Below are 22,461 nucleotides of genomic sequence, written 5' to 3'. Positions count from 1 at the left end.
TATTTGTTGTATTTGTGCAGTGCATAACACAAAGGTACAGCCCTATTTTCAGGATACATCCATGACATACAGAAGAAAAAGATATGTTATTTGGACATTCGTCTGGAAAAACTTAATTTCCATATTAGAACTCATTTTCTATGATTCTTCATGGCACATTAGTCATGAAAAACACAAAAGACTTGAATGTATCAGCATACAATATGAAATTCTTTCTTACATCAAATTGCCTTCACATCACAGGCAGAAAGGTTCTATGCATGACATACCAGGATTCATTCTTCATTAATTCACTATGTTCATTAGGTACAATCAAGAAGAAGAATCTTTAAGGATGTGGTATGAGTCAAGAAATACATTAAAAAAACAGCAACTCTTATAAAATGAGCCTGAATGCTGTATTAAAAATAAATTATCACTTTACTACTTAATGCTGTTTGTGCTCAAGCCAGCTACGTTTAAACTATTAAGTTATAAGATAAGTCACTGACTTGAAAATTGCTGATTTCTCAGTCTTATAAAACAGCATAAATTTCCTTTACTTCATGTGTGTTATCACAAATTTTTGTCATCCGTCAGATTAAATACCTGCTTTTTATGTTGGTATCTTAAAATATACCTGATCACAGATTAAATACCTGTTTTTTATGTTGGTAACTTAATATCTACCTAATCACAATGGCATTCTTCATAAAAACAAAAGGGTGTTACTTGTAATGCAGCTTTATGATGGAGACTGCTACATCCCATTTGTATAATAGGAATTTTCAAGTCTTTAATCTAGGTTGTCAGGTTCTGCATAGGAGTGATTAACGAGATAAATTTTTAGTTTTCTTTTGAGTCAGTAGGGACTCTCAATTTCTCGCTTTATGTTGGATGGGAGCTTTACACCAGAGTACATAACTTCAATTTGAACCCTGGACAAAGAGACAAAGCATATATGAAATTTATTTCATGTCTTGTATTGTAGGATAAAAAGCTCTGAATTAACGTATTGCATCAAATTCAGCCTGAGCTTTCAATGACCTACCACCACCATTGTTGACAGGGGCTAAATCTGACAGTCAACCCTTGACTTAGCTCCCAATAACAATGATGGAGCCAGTCATAGAAAGCTTGAGATAAAAATCTAAATCTGACATGCTAAGTTAACCAATAACTTTTCATCCAAAGACACTCTCACAAGAGACTCCATAACCATGTCTTGTATTGAGACTGTGCAAATCATAGCTCAGCTGAAACTGATGCTTATTATCAACAAAAACACCCTTCATGAAGTAAATTTTCTGGGAAGTGTGTGTGAAGAATCCCAAAATTCTTAAAAAAAGCTTCTGCAACATGTGTTTTTTTTTTTTTATTTTTTTTTTTTTTATTTTACATAATATTCTTATTACTCACTGGTACTAAATACATACTTTATTTACTTTATGTGTGCTGACCCAGAAGATAATTCCATAACATTACAAAGTGAAAACCTGAAAATAAGTAGTCACTCCCATCTTTATGTCAATATAATGAGATATTTTGTTAAGAGCCGAACATACTGAACTGAGCTTCTTAATTACTTTTATGTGTGTGTTGACTCTATTCAAACATGTTATCCAGGTGGACCCAGTAGATTTTACACACAGTGTTCCATTTAGTGTATGACCACTAATGCCTACTTCTGGTGCTAGTAGGTAATTTTTGCTTGTTTAAAAATGCTAATATGATTCTTTGTGAGATAAAGAGTTAGTAGTAAACTAGTTGTAGCCTTGTTCAGCTATCTCCTGTGATTGAAGTGTTGAAGTTGAGACTGAAGCCTTGATTAGCATGCTTCTGTCAAGATCAAATATTACAGTTTTCAAACTTTACTTTAAAGTTTTTGGAAGGTTATTTATGTAGACTTAGAACAAGAGCAGACTCAGTACTTATTCTTGTTGGATCCCAAATGTTATGCTACCCTATTCTGATTTTAGTTTCATTCTTGTGGCTCAGTCTGTGAATATGACTCTCTGGTTTCTGTTATGACAGAAAAATTCTATCAATGCTTCAGACATGCCACCAGTGCCATAATATTTTAGTTCTAAGTGGAGTTCTGTGGTTTACATAATCAAAGGCCTTGACAATGCTACCAAATATGTCAAGATTTTTTTATCTCTAACAGTAATCCATTTGTGAGGTCTTATAAATCTTTTTTGTGAAGTATCCTTTATGAAAGACAAACTTTGGAGCAATAAACAACTTTTCCAACAAAACTGAGGCAGTATTCTATCATAGGCCACTCTCTCAAAAACTTTTGAAACAACTGGAAGGAATAAAATAGGTCCACAATTACAATTTATGTACTTACCTCCAGTTCTATAGATCACTTTTAAAACAACATACTTAAACTCATCAGAAAATATGTCCTCAGTAATTAGCTGATTACAGAGATAACTTAAATGTAGCCCTATCAAGTTCACATATTATTTTGATCTTCTGCTAGAAATACTATGATAGTGAACATATAAGACTTGAATATACCAGAATACAATATGAAACTCTTTTTTACATGAAATTATTGCTTATAGTGAACTGTTGAGTTGTGTGATCTCTGTAGATGTTGCATTGTTGATACTAATGTATGTTTGTAGCACATGTAGTGTCTGTGAAGGTCAATCTAATACATCTGTATTTTCTTGTTTATTTGTGATTGAAGGGAAATAATCATTGAAGTGGTAGGCAATTTCAATGTGTCATCATCTCTGTCACTGCTAATTCCTGGGTCTCAGTTTCATTTGCACCACTAATTTAGTTTTGGAGTGAGGCTTTCCCCAATGTCAGATCCCTTCTTACACCTAATTTTGAAAGACATCTGGTACTCTGAACTTTTATCATTCATACAAATTGCAGGGTCTTTTTTATGTTAATGAGGTACCATATTTTCCTGATCACTTGATGACATATTTTCTCAAATTAGTGATTCGAAAAATACTGGGTCATCTTATGTTCTTAGATGTGGTTACCATAGTTGAAATTTAATTTGATAATTTCAGAATGTGGGGATGGGGAACAGTGGCAGTGGCTTGAGTAAGCACTAGGGCATACACAGGGAAAGGAGCAACAAGTGGGACAAAAACTTCGACTTGCTGCCAGCAATGGGAATGACTCCCAGTACTGAACTTTTTGTGAACTTCTACAACATGGTAGTCTATGTGAATCCAAATGAACAGGTTCTCAACTATAGTGCACAACTGGCACCACAAATGAACAAATATTCAACAATAGCACAAATTTCTACACAAGACTAATTAATTCTAATATAAGTATGTTCTCACAGAACACTCAAAAACACAGCTCAGCAAAGGAAACACAACATTCAACAGTGATGTCACCACTCCACAGCACTGTTAATTTTCAAAGTTGGCAGTGAAGATAAATCTGTCTCACCTCAGTGTTCTGATTTCTGATGATTCAGCACTCAACTTGCTTAGATTGTCAATACTGTCACAACGGTAAATTGTATTGATCAGATAATGGATGTAAATCACAGTCCTGCATCTTTTGAAATATGAGGGTGTATGAAAACACCATTCACAAGTGGTTCTAGCCAACAGTATGGTGCTACTTTTAACTTAATGGTGATTCCTGAAGCAGAGGCCACAAACAATTGTGCAAAAGAAGAAAATTGTGTGGCACATGTGCCTAGTGTGAATAAATTAAAAAGTCCATTTTATACATGACTAACTTTTCAAGGACTAAAGAAGGGAAGATTTTATGAGTTGAGGCAGCAGGTTGTGCAGTACAGGAGAAAAACACAATGAAGGCTTCTTGATTACTCATGACATCAGAATTAAGGCACTCTAGATAAAGAGTAATTTCCTGTGAAAGCAGCCATATCATTTACTGTCTCAGCTGCAATCACTGCACAGCTTTTATGTTGGTATGACTACCAACTAGCTGTCCACCAGGATGAAAGGCCACCACCAAATTGTGGCCAAGAGTAAAGTAGTCCACCCTGTGGCACAACATGCAGATGAACATAAGACACTTGATTTCAGTGGCTTCTTCACTAGCCAAGCCATCTGGACCCTTCCCTCCACCACCAGCTTTTCTAAACTTTGCAGATGGGAGTTATCCTTACAACACATTCTCTGCTCCCGTCATTATCCCAGCCTCAACCTATAGTAACATACTGTTCCCACAACCTCCACCCAGCAGTTTCCACCTCTTCTGTCCATCATCTCCTCCCCATTCTCATCTCCCACCCTATTTATCTGCAGCTCTCTGCTAATGCATCTGCCCATCTTTACCCATTCCTCTCCTTTTTTCTCAGCCTCCTTGCCCCACAACCTCCTGACACTGTGCCTGTTGGCACCCTAGTTCCTGCACACTCCATCAGGCAGTGTTCGTCTCTCTCCCCATCTGAACACTACTATCCCTTCCCCTTCCCCACCCACTCCAGACTGCTGCATGCATCCCACGTGATAGTTTCATTCTGGCCCGAGTTGCTCGAGTTGGTAGTCAGGTGTGCATGAGATGTGTCTTCTTGTGTGTCTGACTGGTGTGTGTCTCTCTTTTAGTGATGAAGGCTGTGACTGAAAGCTATGTAAATGTGTTTTAATTGTGCCTGTCTGTGACTTGACATGTCATCTTTACAGTAAGTAGCAATCTGTTTTTTCCTACATTGTTGACCTTTATCTTTAGCATTCATCCGTAGTGCCACATTTCGAAAGCTTCCATTCTCTTCTTGTGTGAACTGTTTATTGTCCATACTGGGAACAAACTAAGCAGAGTATTTAATTTTCCCCAGAAATTACTGGTGTTCTCTTAATAAGGAAGGCTGAAGTAATTTGCCAATGGCTTCCACATGCTGCTGCATGAGGAAGATTATATCTTTGCTCAAAATGAATCTCAATTAGTTAATATTGGGGTGAAATAACCATCATTTTTGGAAGTTACATGCTGTTTATAATGTTGAAGAAAGGAGTTGCAGATTTATGATTTCCCTCAGTTACTAACATGTCACCTATATCATTTCCACACATTGGGACTGGCATAAGATATTGTTCTAAGAAGCACCAAAAATGGTTGCAGTATTTTCATTTCTGGATGAAAGACACATGTAATGATTCATATCGAAAGAAGTGTTTACCACCAACAACCTTTGTGCTTCCTCATCCAGTAGAAGATATAACTAAATATCTAATAGGCATATATGGTAACAACCATTTTAATTCCATAAAAAAAATCCTAAGGCTACAGCAGAGGATAGGGATCAAGAAATGTTTGACAATTGACTGTAGAATTAAAATCTCCAGGTATGCAGGCACAGAGAACGTGAAAAAGCTTCAAAAAAAGGGCTTAAGATTACCATGGAAGTGTGTTAGTTCCCACACCCTTCATATTCTGATCTTTTGCCTACAAAAGAAGCCATTCCTCTGCATGTGATCTTAAATGCACACTGTTGTCCCAGTGTCATTTTTGTTCAAGTACCATGATAAAGAAATGATTACTACCAACAGATATCTATCACTAACACAGTTTATGAGGTCACAGTATGTTTAATTCACACAGCTACCACCTACACAGCTTGTTCATTTTCAGCTGTGTAGTTCTTGCTACTACTTTGCCACTGTATTGCAGGCATTGAAGCAAATGTGCTATTTCACTGAAGGCTTCAAATTTTTGCAAGTTTCAGCCAGGTGAGAACTATGAACAGTTTGTGAGGCACACAAAAATTACACATTATACTACTAAAAATAAATTTATCATAAACATAGTTCTGTAACAACTTGGTGTGAGTGGGGTTGCTATGGTGTAGTGGTGGTGGGGTGTCAGGTTGTGGAGGTGGTGGCCAGGGGTGGCTAGGAAAAATCTGCTGCAAGACACAGTATATTTTATTTCATCTTGAACTACAGCATCAGACTGCTGAGACATCCGTCAACATGTCCTCTGCAGTCATGTCATCCACTGGTGGCACTGATGACATTGTAAGGTCGCAGTGGTGGGATGGCCGTTAGTTGTCCACATCCTGCTTTGCTGACACTGTTTACCCCACTCAGCAGCTCATGTCTGATTAACAGTATGTGGCCCTGAATGAGTAGTGCCTGCTGGATTCTCCTAGGCAGCCATTGGTACTGGGTTAGGAGCTCACCATGGTGTGGAAAGATGGCAGCAGTACTCCCTTGACTGTGTACTGTTGCCCTCCACAGCAGAAGTTTGGTGCTGCCATGGAGCCTGTGAGATGGCTCATCCATTGTGTCATTGTTAAGTCCACAGATGTGGACATAGAATGATGACCTCGTGTGGTGAAGATGCCTGGTCAGACCTGTGTTGGATGCTGGTTGGCCCATAGCACAATGGAAACTTGCGTGAAGCTGATGTTGCAAAGGGTGCTGCCAACAGTCCTAGAATCAGAGAGTATTTATAGTGGTTAAAAATAGCACACTTGTTGCGCCAATACATTGCTTTCAGACACGTTCAAATCAACACCCCTGTGTCTGCATGATGTGGAGATACTCTGCAGCCCAGCTTGTCATTGCAGGCCTTTTCTGGAATGTCACCATGATTGTATCTCCCCTTAGCTGAGTGGTCAGTGTGACAGAATGTCAATCCTAAGGACCCGGGTTCGATTCCTGGCTGGGTTAGAGATTTTCTCCACTCAGGGACTGGGTGTCATGTTGTCCTAATCATCATCATTTCATCCCCATCAACACACAAGATGCCAAAGTGGCGTCAAATCGAAAGAGTTGCATCCGGTGAACGGTCTACCCAATGGGAGGCCCTAGTCACATGACATTTACACTTGACACCATGATTGTGTGGTTTGGCCCAGCCACCTTGCAGTCTGCAGTCAGGCTAGCTTGTGAAATTACATATCATTGCCTCTGTACAGCCTGCTTGATTCACATACAGTTGCAACGGAGCTGCTTTTGATTCAGTAATGCCCTAAATTTAGTGATGGTATTACATGTATCCCCTCACTGAGTAGACCCAGACCCCGGGTCTCAACCCATGAACAGTCTGCAACAGAAAAATTCATATAAAAACTCGCTACATAGGTTATTTACCATTTTCATCTTACATTAAGCAACAAAGCTCTGAAGATGGGACGCGCCCTTACAATTCTCAGTGGACTGGCTCATTCATCTGTCCTTATGCTGCTAGAAAAAAGCTGCATTCTCATTTGAGCGACCTCTTAAACATTAAATCCTCCAAAACACGAAACAACTGTTTCCATGAATATCCCTTCGTTTTGCCCTTATGGCATCCTACAACAATGCTGGTTTCAACACTACTCAAGGTTAGTTGTCTTTCTAATCACAATTAATTATACACTACAATACAACTCACTTATTATTACACCTATTTTCTTGCACCCCTTGTACCTTCTCATGTATGAACAGTTGACCAGTCCAATGGCATCTGATGTACTGAAGGATTGCACACATGAGTGGCCCTCTGCCTAAGATAGACAACAGCTGCACAAAACAGAGTCATCACTACTACATTGTCAATGGTTGTAATGCTTATGGTCCTAATCATATGCCACGACTTCTCCAGATGTTGCTGTACTGGTGGTATTTGCTCTACTGAAACATGTTCCTCGCATGTGTCTATTAGCCAGTTTAAGAAGAGGATTACATTAGGTTCTAACATTTCATTCAAGTAGGTCAGATTTCTCATTGGAAGGATTGCTAGTGGCTTCCCTGTTCAGTACAACCATTGCTGCATAATGTTCAAGAGACTGACTGATAAAAAGTGTGCATTGTTATGTCACAGTCTGCTCCCTTAATAATTATTCCACTCCAGTGCAGTTCTAAACAATTAGCTCTCAAGAGATTACTTTGCTTATAGCAGTTCACCATTTAAATTTTGATACTGTTTACAGAATAAACCTAGTGTGAATCTGCATTCTAAAAATAGGGCTGTAGCTCCAGGACATTATGTGGGCAATCCTGACCTTCTGCTTTCCCTAAACACAAAGGCATCTCACACATACTGATATAATTATGCCCACCCATGTTGGGCAGATGGTAACCCTCTCCCACTGACAATGCTCAAGTTTGGTTAGTGACATGACTGCATGACTATTACCATCTTCTGCGATCAGCAGTACTTCCTATGTTTTTACTCAAACAGACTTCCTGGAGATTCCCCACTATAGTGGGTGTGCATGTATGGGGTAACATTTAAATATGGTTCAACTGTTGCTAATTGGAAATTGCATTAATATATACAACCATGCTATATCTGTCCTGATCTCACCACTGCTATATGGCAATACAGTGATAAATGCGAATTTTTAACTAAAAGTTCCAGTTCTAGTGGCAACTCGTTCTGCACTTTTGAGCGGCCTACCAAGAACTGATAGAGGATTAAGAGAAATGAACTCTGCTGCCCATGTGGTGCAAGTAAGACTGCTTTTTGTAACTCTGGCAACACTACCTGAGCATCTCAGAAACTATTGGCTACAGATTGCAACCATCTTGCTACTGAGATACAAAGGAATTACAGACATTGGCTGCAAGTGGACATTGATTTAAATCAGTGGGATAGGTTGCAAATTTGTGCCAGACTGGGTTTCGAACCTGGGCCTCCTGCATACAAGACAGATGCCCTGACCACTGTGCACCTAGACACAGTGGCCATAGCAACTGCACCAATTCCCATAGCACACCTCCCGTCAAATCCAAATTCTCAACCTATCTACACAGTACGAATGTAGTTGTTGCCCATTATTTTCATTACTTGTGGCATTTCGCAGATTCCTGCAAGAGTTCAAGCATGGTATGCATCTGCACTAAAGAGATCATTGGCTGTCCTCAATGGAGGAGATCTCACTGGTGAGTATGTTACACAAAACAGAGTCAACACTAACACAGTGCCTTTGGTTGTGATGCTTCTGGTGTTCATGCTCCTCTCAATATTGCTGTACATGTGAGAGCATTTGCTCTGCGAAACACATCACTCTTGTGTGTCTATTAGCCAATTTAAAGACGGGATTAGATTAGGATTCAATGTTTCATTTAGATAGGTCAGATTTCACAATGGAAGGATCATTATTGGCTCCTCTGGCCAGTACAACTGCAGTTGCATAATGTTCAACTTTTTTCCTTTGTAACAGAAGCTGACAGGTAAAAGGTCTGCCCTGTTATGTCACAGTCTATCTCGATAATAGTTATTCCATTCCCATGCAGTTTCATACATTTAGCTCCTGCTCATAGCAATTCACTACTACAAATTCAGTAATGTTTACAGAATAAACCCAGCTTGAAGCCACTTGCTGAAAATAGGATCACAGCTCCATGAAATCGTGTGAGCAATCCTGACATTCTGCTTTACCTACATGCAAATGCATCACCAACCAGGTCAGACAGATGGTAACCCTTTCCCTATAACAATGCTTGAGTTCTGTTAGCAATATTACCTCATGACTACCACCACCTTGAACAATCAACAGTACCTCCTATCTCTTTACTTGGACAAACTTCCCCAAGGTTCCACAGTTTAGTGGGTATGCACATATGGTGTAACATTTGAATATAGCTCACCCATTGCTAATCAGAAATCATATAAGCATATACAGTCACGCTACATCCATCCTGATCTTGCCACTGCTATATGGTAATACTGTGGCAGATTTGACTTGTCTGGTTTAACTACGAGTTCCAGTTCCAGTAGCAACTCCTTCTCCATTTTCTGCAGGCTTACCAAGAACTGATCCAGCATTAACAGAGCTGGATTCAGCTGCCTGTGTGGTGCACATACGACTTCCTATCCAAAGTATCCACCTGAGCCTGTGTAACTTCCAGGTCCCGATTCACAGCATACACTGTCATCTGTACCAGATGCATTATCTCCATTGTTTATGTTCGTAATTCCCATATTTTATTCAATACCCCTTGTTCCAAACTGCTTAACTGTTAAGTATGCCATTCCAGGGTGGCCTTATTTCTCCATGCTGCGTCACTCACCCACTCACTCACTCTATAATATCCTTCAGTTCTCGGATATCACAGACATCTGTGGCCACAAAAACCATTTTCAGTAACCTACCCCATGTCAACCAACGTCACAAGTGTTGCTGTACCACACAAGGCACTACTTCCACAACCTGCTGCATTTGCTCTCACAATTGTTCATATGACTGGTGCAACCTACCATAATCATGCCTCATTTCCTTCAGCATGTCTTTACCTTTCATCTCCCTCCATAATTCCATAAACACATTATCCAAACATCCCACTTTCTTGGGCAATTCCTGAGTATTTAGGATCAGCTTCCATGACCAACAACAGTGTGTGAGTTCTACATCTTCTTGCTTGTGAAAAGTACTCCATTTCCAATTGTAGTACCTACAGCACTCTAAACCAATCCTGGTGAAGAGGAGCAACACTCCCAAGATAACAATTCCCCTCATCTTCACTTCGACCTGCAGCAAAATAGGAATCCTGCCTATGAAAGGTCTGCTATCTTGTAGCAGACGAAAAGAAAATTCAGCTCTGAAATACCTAGCTTACACACTAATGATCTACAAATATAACATTATATATAACTTGAACTAATCTCCTTCCTCCTGTTCTCAACTGATATGCTGATCACTTATGCTTCTAAGTAACATGTACATTCTAACACAAACATAAACTGTCAGGCAGCAGCAGCCAGCCGAGACAGAAGCAGCAACAGGGAAGTAATCGATTTTGTGACTTTTAAGAGTTCCTAACCAGGAGCAAATTTTATAATATCATCTGTGGGCTTTAATAGTTTAGCTTCTTGAGTTTCTGCGTGTTTTTAATATATAATAGCCACAGTTCTTGCGTTTTCATTTGGGTCAGAAAGTAAACTGATGTTGTGACATATTACAAGTTCCTAATCGGGGGCAAATTATTTAGTTTCGCCTGAGTGCTTCAGTAGTTTGGTTTTTGAATCTCTGCATATTAATATGATTTATTAGACACAGTTCCTGCATTTTCATCAGTGTCTACATTAGAGTTGCGCAGTGCATGCTGATAGTCCATTTATCTGTATAGGTTAGTTTTCCACGGTCTTTAGTATGGACAGGGACTACAATTGTTGTGTGTGGATGAGAACCGAGTTGGTGACACTTCGCTCTCAGCTTCAGGCTGCGATGGCTTTGGTTAAACAGCTTGAGGCTGCAGTGGATGGGCACCACTGTTGTGGGCCGGCCATGGGGTTTCAATGGTCGTCCAGCATGTCCAAGTCCTCCGATCAGTCCTCACCAGTGCCCAGCCCAGTTACTGCTCGCACTGAGGTTGACCCCTCACCTGTGGTCGAGTGGGAGGTAGCCCCAGGGCATAGCAGGAGGCGAAATACTTCCCAGGTGGCCGCATGTAAGGCCTCCCTGGTTTGTCTGACAGACAGGTTCCAGATCTGTCTGTGGCTGACACTGTCGCTGAGCCAGATGCTGTCGCCTGTCCTGTTTCAGAGGAAACCTGTTGGCTTGGAAGATCTGGACAGTCACAGAGGGTGGGATTATTGATAGTTGGGAGCTCCAATGTTAGGCGTGTTATGGGGCCTCTTGGGGCCATGGCTGCTGAGATTGAAGAAGGGAAAGAAAACCAATATGCATTCCACATGCATACCAGGTGGAGTCATTCCAGATGTGAAACGGGTCCTCCCTGATGCCACGAGGGGCGCAGCATGCAGCCAACTGCAGGTGATTTCTCATGTCGATACCAATGATGTGTGCCACTTTGGATCAGAAGCGATTCTCTCTGGTTTCAAGTGGCTAACAGAAGTGGTAAAGGCTACCAGTCTTGCTTGCAAGATGAAAGCAGGGCAAACCATTTGCAGCATAGTTGACAGGACCAATTGTGGATCTCTGGTTCAGAGCCAAGTGGAGGGTCTTAATCAGAGGCTCAGATGGTTCTGCAGCCACGTAGGCTGCAGATTCCTCGACTTGCGCCAAAGGGTGGTTGGGTTTCGGGTTCTGCTGAATAGGTCAGGTGTCCACTATACGCGGGAGGTGGCTACACAGGTAGCAGGGGCTGTGTGGCATGGACTTGGCAATTTTTTAGGGTAGAGGGTCTCAGGAAAACACAAGAAGTTCTTCAGTCACAAAGGGTGCAGGCTGAACACAGAAGAATGTAGATACGGGAACCATTGGTTGTAGCTGTGTTGGGAAAGTATCAGAGCTCCAAGTGTTAATAGAAAACACTGATGCTCAAATGGCTCTGAGCACTATGGGACTCAACATCTTAGGTCATAAGTCCCCTAGAACTTAGAACTACTTAAACCTAACTAACCTAAGGACATCACACACACCCATGCCTGAGGCAGGATTCGAACCCGCGACCGTAGCAGTCCCGCGGTTCCGGACTGCAGCGCCAGAACCGCTAGACCACCGTGGCCGGCGATGCTCAAATCATTATAGGCACTAAAAGGTGGCTAAAGCTGGAGATAAGTTCAACTGAAATTTTTGCAAAGAACCTAACACTGCTCCAAAAGGATAGGCTAAACACAGTCGGCAGTGGTGTGTTTGTTGCTGTGAGAAGTAGCTTATCTTGTCGCATAGATAGTTCCTGTGAGTTAGTATGGGCAGAGGTCATTGTTGACAACTAGAATAAAATATTAATTGGATCCTTTTACCAACCTCCCAATCCAGATGACACAGTTGCTGAAAGGTTCAAAGAAAACTTGAGTTTGATTTCAAACATGTACCCGACTCATATGAGTATAATTAGTGGTGACTTTAATTTACCCTCAATATGTTGGCAAAAATATGTGTTTAATTCCAGAGCTATGCATAAAACATCATCTGAAATTGTGCCGCAGGCCGGAGTGGTCGAGCGGTTCTAGGCGCTACAGTCTGGAACCGCGCGACCACTACGGTCGCAGGTTCGAATCCTGCCTCGGGCATGGATGTGTGTGATGTCCTTAGGTTAGTTAGGTTTAAGTAGTTCTAAGTACTAGGGGACTGATGACCTCAGCAGTTAAGTCCCACAGTGCTCAGAGCCTATTTTTTTTTTAAATTGTGCCAAATGCATTCTCTGAAAATTATTGCAAAATGCATTCTCTGAAAATTATTGCGAGCAGTTAGTTCATGGGCCCACACGAATACAGTTGTGAAACCACACTTGACCTCTTAGCAAAAAATAATCCCGAGTTAATAATGAGCATAAAAATGGATGCAGGGATTAATGAAATCAGGGTTGGCGTAGCAAGATTGAATATTGTAACGCCCACATCCTCCAAAAATAAATGAAAAATATACCTATTGCAGTGTTACGTGGCTTTGTGCTTAATTGTTGTTGTTGTGGTCTTCAGTCCTGAGACTGGTTTGATGCAGCTCTCCATGCTACCCTATCCTGTGCAAGCTTCTTCATCTCCCAGTACTTACTGCAACCTACATCCTTCTGAATCTGCTTAGTGTCTTCATCTCTTGGTCTCCCTCTACGACTTTTACCCTCCATTCTGCCATCCAAAGCTAAATTTGTGATCCCTTGATGCCTCAGAACATGTCCTACTAACCAGTCCCTTCTTTTTGTCAAGCTATGCCATAAACTCCTCTTCTCCCCAATTCTATTCAATACCTCCTCATTAGTTATGTGATCCACCCATCTAATCTTCAGCATTCTTCTGCAGCACCACATTTCGAAAGCTTCTATTCTCTTCTTGTCCAAACTATTTATCATCCATGTTTCACTTCCATACATGGCTACAATCCACAGAAATACTTTCAGAAATGACTTCCTGACACTTAAATCTATACTCGATGTTAACAAATTTCTCTTCTTCAGAAACGCTTTCCTTGCCATTGCCAGTCTACATTTTATATCTTCTCTACTTTGACCATCATCAGTTATTTTGCTCCCCAAACAGCAAAACTCCTTTACTACTTTAAGTGTCTCATTTCCTAATCTAATTCCCTCAGCATCACGCGACTTAATTCGACTACATTCCATTATCCTCGTTTTGCTTTTGTTGATGTTCATCTTATATCCTCCTTTCAAGACACTGCCCATTCCGTACAACTGCTCTTCCAAGTCCTTTGCTGTCTCTGATAGAATTACAATGTCATCAGTGAACCTCAAAGTTTTTATTTCTTCTCCATGGATTTTAATACCTACTCCGAATTTTTCTTTTGTTTCCTTTACTGCTCTCTCAATATACAGATTGAATAACATCTGGGAGAGGCTACAACCCTGTCTCACTCCCTTCCCAACCACTGCTTCCCTTTCATGCCCCTCGACTCTTATAACTGCCATCTGGTTTCTGTACAAATTGTAAATAGCCTTTCGCTCCCTGTATTTTACCCCTACCACCTTTAGAATTTGAAAGAGAATATTCCAGTCAACATTGTCAAAAGCTTTCTCTAAGTCTACAAATGCTAGAAACATAGGTTTGCCTTTCCTTAATCTTTCTTCTAAGATAAGTCGTAAGGTCAGTATTGCCTCACGTGTTCCAACATTTCTACGGAATCCAAACTGATCTTCCCCGAGGTCGGCTTCTATCAGTTTTTCCATTCGTCTGTAAAGAATTCGTGTTAGTATTTTGCAGCTGTGACTTATTAAACTGATAGTTCGGTAATTTTCACATCTGTCAACACCTGCTTTCTTTGGGATTGGAATTATTATATTCTTCTTGAAGTCTGAGGGTATTTTGCCTGCCTCATACATCTTGCTCACCAGATGGTAGAGTTTTGTCAGGACTGGCTCTCCCAAGGCCATCAGTAGTTCTAATGGAATATTGTCTATTCCCGGGCCTAGTTTCGACTCAGGTCTTTCAGTGCTCTGTCAAATTCTTCACGCAGTATTGTATCTCCCATTTAATCTTCATCTACATCCTCTTCCATTTCCATAACATTTTCCTCAAGTACGAGGGCAGTTCAATAAGTAATGCAACACATTTTTTTTCTGAAACAGGGGTTGTTTTATTCAGCATTGAAATACACCAGGTTATTCCCCAATCTTTTAGCTACACAACACTATTTTTCAACGTAATCTCCATTCAATGCTACGGCCTTACGTCACCTTGAAATGAGGGCCTGTATGCTTGCACGGTACCATTCCACTGGTCGATGTCGGAGCCAACGTCGTACTGCATCAATAACTTCTTCATCATCCGCGTAGTGCCTCCCACGGATTGCGTCCTTCATTGGGCCAAACATATGGAAATCCGACGGTGCGAGATCGGGGCTGTAGGGTGCAAGAGGAAGAACAGTCCACTGAAGTTTTGTGAGCTCCTCTCGGGTGCGAAGACTTGTGTGAGGTCTTGCGTTGTCATGAAGAAGGAGAAGTTCGTTCAGATTTTTGTGCCTACGAACATGCTGAAGTCGTTTCTTCAATTTCTGAAGAGTAGCACAATACACTTCAGAGTTGATCGTTTAACCATGGGGAAGGACATCGAACAGAATAACCCCTACAGCGTCCCAGAAGACTGTAACCATGACTTTACCGGCTGAGGGTATGGCTTTAAACTTTTTCTTGGTAGGGGAGTGGGTGTGGCGCCACTCCATTGATTGCCGTTTTGTTTCAGGTTCGAAGTGATGAACCCATGTTTCATCGCCTGTAACAATCTTTGACAAGAAATTGTCACCCTCAGCCACATGACGAGCAAGCAATTCCGCACAGATGGTTCTCCTTTGCTCTTTATGGTGTTCGGTTAGACAACGAGGGACCCAGCGGGAACATACCTTTGAATATCCCAACTGGTGAACAATTGTGACAGCACTACCAACAGAGACGTCAAGTTGAGCACTGAGTTGTTTGATGGTGATCCGTCGATCATCTCGAACGAGTGTGTTCGCACGCTCCGCCATTGCAGGAGTCACAGCTGTGCACGGCCGGCCCGCACGCGGGAGATCAGACAGTCTTGCTTGACCTTGCGGAGATGATGACACACGCTTTGCCCAACGACTCACCGTGCTTTTGTCCACTGCCAGATCACCGTAGACATTCTGCAAACGCCTATGAATATCTGAGATGCCCTGGTTTTCCGCCAAAAGAAACTCGATCACTGCCCGTTGTTTGCAACGCACATCTGTTACAGACGCCATTCTAACAGCTCCGTACAGCGCTGCCACCTGCCGGAAGTCAATGAAACTATACGAGACGAAGCGGGAATGTTTGAAAATATTCCACAAGAAATTTCCGGTTTTTTCAACCAAAATTGGCCGAGAAAAAAAATGTGTTGCATTACTTATTGAACTGCCCTCGTACATCGCCCTTGTATAGACCCTCTATATACTCCTTTCACCTTTCTGCTTTCCCTTCTTTGCTTAGAACTGGGTTTCCATCTGAGCTCTTGATATTCATGCAAGTGGCTCTCTTTTTTCCAAAGGTCTCTTTAATTTTCCTGTAGGCAGTATCTATCTTACCCCTAGTGAGATAAGCCTCTACATCCTTACATTTGTCTTCTATCCATCCCTGCTTAGCCATTTTGCACTTCCTGCCGATCTCATTTTTGAGACATTTGTATTCCTTTTTGCCTGCTTCATTTATTGCATTTTTGTATTTTCTCCTTTCATCAATTAAATTCAATATTTCTTCTGTTACCCAAGGATTTCTACTAGTCCTCATCTTTTTACCTACTTGATCTTCTGCTGCATTCACTACTTCATCCCTCAGAGCTACCCATTCTTCTTCTGCTGTACTTCTTTCCCCCATTCCTGTCAGTTGTTTCCTTATGCTCTCCCTGACACTCTGTACGACCTCTGGTTTAGTAAGTTTATCAAGGTCCCATCTCCTTAAATTCCCACCTTTTTGCAGTTTCTTTAGTTTTAACCTACAGTTCATAACCAATAGATTGTGGTCAGAGTCCACATCTGCCCCTGGAAATGTCTTACAATTTAAAACCTGGTTCCTAAATCTCTGTCTTACCATTATATAATCTATCTGATACCCTCTAGTATCTCCAGGATTTTTCCATGTATACAACCTTCTTTCATGATTCTTGAACCAAGTGTTAGCTATGATTAAGTTATGCTCTGTGCAAAACTCTACCAGGTGGCTTCCTCTTTCATTTCTTAGCCCCAATCCATATTCACCTACAATGTTTCCTTCTCTTCCTTTTCCTACTCTCGAATTCCAGTCACCCATGACTATTAAATTTTCGTCCCCCTTCACTACCTGAATAATTTCTTTTATCTCATCATACATTTCATCAATTTCTTCATCATCTGCAGAGCTAGTCCGGCATATATCTTGGCCACAATAATGTGTTCACTATGCTGTTTGTAGTAGCTTACCTGCACTCCTGTTTTTTTTATTCATTATTAAACCTACTCCTGCATTACCTCCATTACCCCTATTTGATGCCCAATTACAGACTTACTAATTTATCAGTTGATTTGTTTTCACCACGTAACGCCCACTGTTTATGTCCTTCTTCATTGCTGAGTGATGTATCACTTTTCGTTCTGACGCCACAACTCTTCCTTTCCTATATCTTTACTACTTTTTATCTATATAAATGATGAACTATTGGTTTTGCCATTTAACAACTTTTTAATAACTGTGAAAGTATTGCAGGCATTGGGTCCCACCTAATGTGTCACCCGCCTATACATTTTACATGAACCTTCCAAGACTCGATCAATCTGTTTCCAGAGAGAAAACAGAATATCTCTTCCTTTGACGTTGTCCAACAATGATCTAGGAAGCTTGACGCCCCCGCAGCCCAGGCTCTTCCGTGGCTCGTGCTAGTTTGCAGCATTCGTTTTATTCCTTGCCCACTTGCCCCTACGTCAAACTTTTGTGGTGATCGTTGGGCAACGTCTTCCATGTTATCTGCAACATAAATAAACTTTCTTCCCACAGTATTTCTGAAAACCCAAAAACAAACTTAAAGAACATAATAATAATAACTGTTCTTACAATTATTCATATAAGTTTTGGTCGATTTAATGAGGGGTGGGACAGGCCTAAGCCTTGTGATACCACACTATTCAAAGAAAGCAGATAAAAATTCACTTGATGTCTTCTTGAGACAATCTCCACTCTTTCCAAATTAATAATATAAGTGTAGACCAGATGTTGCTTGAATTCAAAGAAATAGTATCAGCAGCAATTGAGAGATTTATACCAAATAAATTAACAAACAATGGAGCTGATCCTCCTTGATACACTAAACGGGTCAGAACACTGTTGCAGAAACAACAAAACAAACATGCCAAATTTAAACAGACACAAAATCCCCAAGATTGGCGATCTTTTACAGAAGCTCGAAATTTAGCACGGATTTCAATGCGAGATGCTAATAACAGTTTCCAAAATGAAACTTTGTCTCAAAACCTGGCAGAAGATCCAAAGAGATTCTAGTCGTATGTGAAGTACGTTAGCAGCAAGAAACAATCAATGCCTTCTCAGCACAATAGCAATGGAGGTACCTTCCAAAATGCCTTCACAAAAAAACACAAAGTAAATATTCCAGAATTCGAATCAGGAACAGCTGCCAACATGAGTAATGTAGAAGTAAATATCCTCGGAGAAGTGAAGCAACTTAAGTTACTTAATAAAAGCATGTCTTCTGGTCCAGACTGTATACCAATTAGGTTCCTTTCAGAGTATGTTGATGCATTAGCTCCATACTTAACAATCATATACAATCGTTCACTAGATGAAAGATCCATATCCAAAGACTGGAAAGTTGCACAGATCAAACTAATATTCAAGAAAGGTAGTAGGGGTAATCCACTTAATTATAGGCTCATATCATTAACGTCGATATGCAGCAGGATTCTGGAACATATATTGTGTTCAAACATTATGAATTACTCGAAGAAAATGGTCTATTGACACACAGTCAACATGGGTTTAGAAAACATCAGTCTTGTAAAACACAACTAGCTCTTTATTCGCATGAAGTTTTGAGTGCTATTGACAAGGGATTTCCTATCGATTCTGTATTTCTGGATTTCCAGATAGCTTTTGTCACTGTACCACACAAGTGGCTTGTAATGAAATTGTGTGCTTGTGGAATATCATCTCAGTTATGTGACTGAATTTGTGACTTCCTATCAGAGAGGTTACAGTTCATAATAATTGACAGAAAGTCATCGAGTAAAACAGAAGTGATTTCTGGTGTTCCTCAAGGTACTGTTATAGGCCCTTTGCTGTTCTTTATCTATATAAATGATTTGGGAGACAATCTGAGCAGCCAGCTCAGGTTGTTCACAGATGATGCTGTCATTTATCGACTAATAAAGTCATCAGAATTTCAAAACAAATTGCAAAATTGTTTAGAAAAAATATCTGAATGGTGTGAAATTTGACAGTTGACCCTAAATAATGAAAAGTGTGAGGTCATCCACATGAGTGTTAAAAGAAATCATTAAATTTCGGTTACACAATAAATCAGTCAAATCTAAAGGCTGTAAATTCAACTAAATACCTTGGAATTACAATTACAAACAACTTAAATTGGAAGGAACACACAGAAAATGTTGTGAGGAAGGCTAACCAAAGACTGCGTTGTATTGGCAGGACACTTAGAAAATGTAAGAGATCTACTAAGGAGAGTGCCTACACTATGCCTGTCCGCCCTCTTTTAGAATTCTGTTTCATGGTGTGGGATCCTTACCAGATAGGACTGACAGAGTACATCAAAAAAATTCACAGAAGGGCAGCATGTTTTGTATTACCACAAAATACGGGAGGGAGTGTCACTGAAATGATACAGGATTTGGGCTGGACATCATTAAAAGAAAGGCGTTTTTCACTGCGATGGAATCTTCTCATGAAATTCGAATCACCAACTTTCTCCTCCGAAAGTGAAAATATTTTGTTGACAGTGACCTACATAGGAAGAAATGATTACCACAATAAAATAAGGGAAATCAGAGCTCGTATGGAAAGATATAGATATGTTCGTTCCTTCCCTGCACTATACGAGATTGGAATAATAGAGAATTGTGAAGGTGGTTCGATGAACCCTCTGCCAGGCACTTCAGTGTAATTAGCAGAGTATCCATGTAGATGTAGTACTACTCTCTCCTACTTCCTTGATCTTAACTCATACAGAATCCTCTATATACAATGTTTCCATGCTTCATTTTCCTCCTACTAGCCACATCCTTACTCTCGGTTGATAACAACACTTGTGTCAATGCACTTAGAGAGCCTTGAAATGGTTTCAGATGTCTGAACAATAGTTGTATACATCGGTAATTGGAGCTTGGCATTTACCTGCAATGTTGTTTCAACTACCTGATATGACCCCTGCTAAAGAGTTATAAATTTCATGGTCTTGTTTTGGAATGTACTGGTTTGATAACTTTTCTTGCAGACCAACTTTGTACTGTGGTAATTTGCTCACATGATTTCCCAATCATTCCAAGCATTTCAGAGCTGTAGTGTTTGCTCTCTGATTGCGCTTCATAATTTCCATAACTGTTGTAGCAAAATCCTTGACAGACACCACATTAGAGATCAAATTCCACAAACTGTATTAAATGCTTTAGAAAACTTAGATACCTGGTTGGATTTAAATGGGTTAAAATTAAACATGGAAAAGACACAGTTAATGCAACTTAAAACAAAACAAGCAAAATCAAATGATATTCAGGTCAGTCATAGAAACCAGGATTTGCAGGAAGCTAGCTGTAAGAAATTCCTACAAATGCAACTAAATAAAAATCAATCATGGGGGTCACACATATAGTACCTTGCAAATAAATTAAATAGCCTAGCATATACAATTGCACAGTGCATAACTTAATCATAGCTAACACTTGGTTCAAGAATCATGAAAGAAGGTTGTATACATGGAAGAACCCTGGAGATACTAAAAGATTTCAGATAGATTATATAGTGGTAAGACAGAGATTTAGGAACCAGGTTTTAAATTGTAAGACATTTCCAGGAGCAGATGTGGACTCTGACCACAATCTATTGGTTATGAACTATAGATTAAAACTGAAGAAACTGCAAAAAGGTGGGAATTTAAGGAGATGGGACCTGGATAAACTGAAAAAACCAGAGGTCGTACAGAGTGTCAGGGAGAGCATAAGGGAACAATTGACAGGAATGGGGGAAAGAAATACAGTAGAAGAACAATGGGTAGCTTTGAGGAATGAAATAGTGAAGGCAGCAGAGGATCAACTAGGTAAAAAGACGAGGACTAGTAGAAATCCTTGGGTAACAGAAGAGGTACTGAATTTAATTGATGAAAGGAGAAAATACAAAAATGCAGGAAATGAAGCAGGCAAAAAGGAATACAAACGTCTCAAAAATGAGATTGACAGGAAGTGCAAAATGGCTAAGCAGGGATGGCTAGAGGACAAATGTAAGGGTGTAGAGGCTTATCTCACGAGGGGTAAGATAGATACTGCCTACAGGAAAATTAAAGAGACCTTTGGAGAAAAGAGAACCACTTGCATGAATATCAAGAGCTCAGATGGAAACCCAGTTCTAAGCAAAGAAGAGAAAGCAGAAAGGTGGAAGGAGTATATAGAGGGTCTATACAGGGGCAATGTTCTCGAGGACAATATCATGGAAATGGAAGGGGATGTAGATGAAGATGAAATGGGAGATACGATTCTGCGGGAAGAGTTTGACAGACCAATGAAAGACCTAAGTCAAAACAAGGCTCCAGGAGAAGACAACATTCCATTAGAACTACTGACAGCCTTGGGAGAGACAGTCCTGACAAAACTCTGCCATCTGGTGATAAGATGTATGAGACAGGCGAAATTCACTCAGACTTCAAGAAGAATATAATAATTCCAATCCCAAAGAAAGCAGGTGTTGACAGATGTGAAAATTACCGAACTATCAGTTTAATAAGTCACAGCTGCAAAATACTAACGCGAATTCTTTACAGACGAATGGAAAAACTGGTAGAAGCCGACCTCGGGGAAGATCAGTTTGGATTCCGTAGAAATGTTGGAACACATGAGGCAATAATGACCCTATGATGTATCTTAGAAGAAAGATTAAGGAAAGGCCAACCTACATTTCTAGCATTTGTAGACTTAGAGGAAGCTTTTGACAATGTTGACTGAAATACTCTCTTTCAAATTCTGAAGGTGGTAGGGGTAAAATACAAAGAGCAAAAGGCTATTTTCAATTTGTACAGAAACCAGATGGCAGTTATAAGAGTCGAGGGACATGAAAGGGAAGCAGTGGTTGGGAAGGGAGTGAGACAGGGTTGTAGCCTCTCCCCGATGTTATTCAATCTGTGTATTGAGTAAGCAGTAAAGGAAAGAAAAGAAAAATTCGGAGTAGGTATTAAAATCCATGGAGAAGAAATAAAAACTTTGAGGTTCGCCGATGACATTGTAATTCTGTCAGAAACAGCAAAGGACTTGGAAGAGCAGTTGAACGGAATGGACAGTGTCTTGAAAGGAGAGAATAAGATGAACATCAACAAAAGCAAAACAAGGATAATGGAATGTAGTCGAATTAAGTCGGGTGATGCTGAGGGAATTAGATTAGGAAATGAGACACTTAAAGTAGTAAAGGAGTTTTGCTATTTGAGGAGCAAAATAACTGATGATGGTTGAAGCAGAGAGGATATAAAATGTAGACTGAC

General features: G+C 40.3%; 1 protein-coding gene across 1 annotated transcript in view; it reads left to right on the top strand.

Moving 5' to 3' along the window:
- LOC124804254 (EF-hand domain-containing family member B-like) overlaps positions 1-22,461 on the top strand; it is a 128,146-nt gene that overhangs the window by 59,064 nt on the left and 46,621 nt on the right. The window lies entirely within an intron of this gene.

This window comes from Schistocerca piceifrons, chromosome 1 (assembly GCF_021461385.2).
Source record: "Schistocerca piceifrons isolate TAMUIC-IGC-003096 chromosome 1, iqSchPice1.1, whole genome shotgun sequence".
Lineage (NCBI taxonomy): Eukaryota > Metazoa > Arthropoda > Insecta > Orthoptera > Acrididae > Schistocerca > Schistocerca piceifrons.
This window is presented reverse-complemented; position numbering and strand designations above follow the sequence as displayed.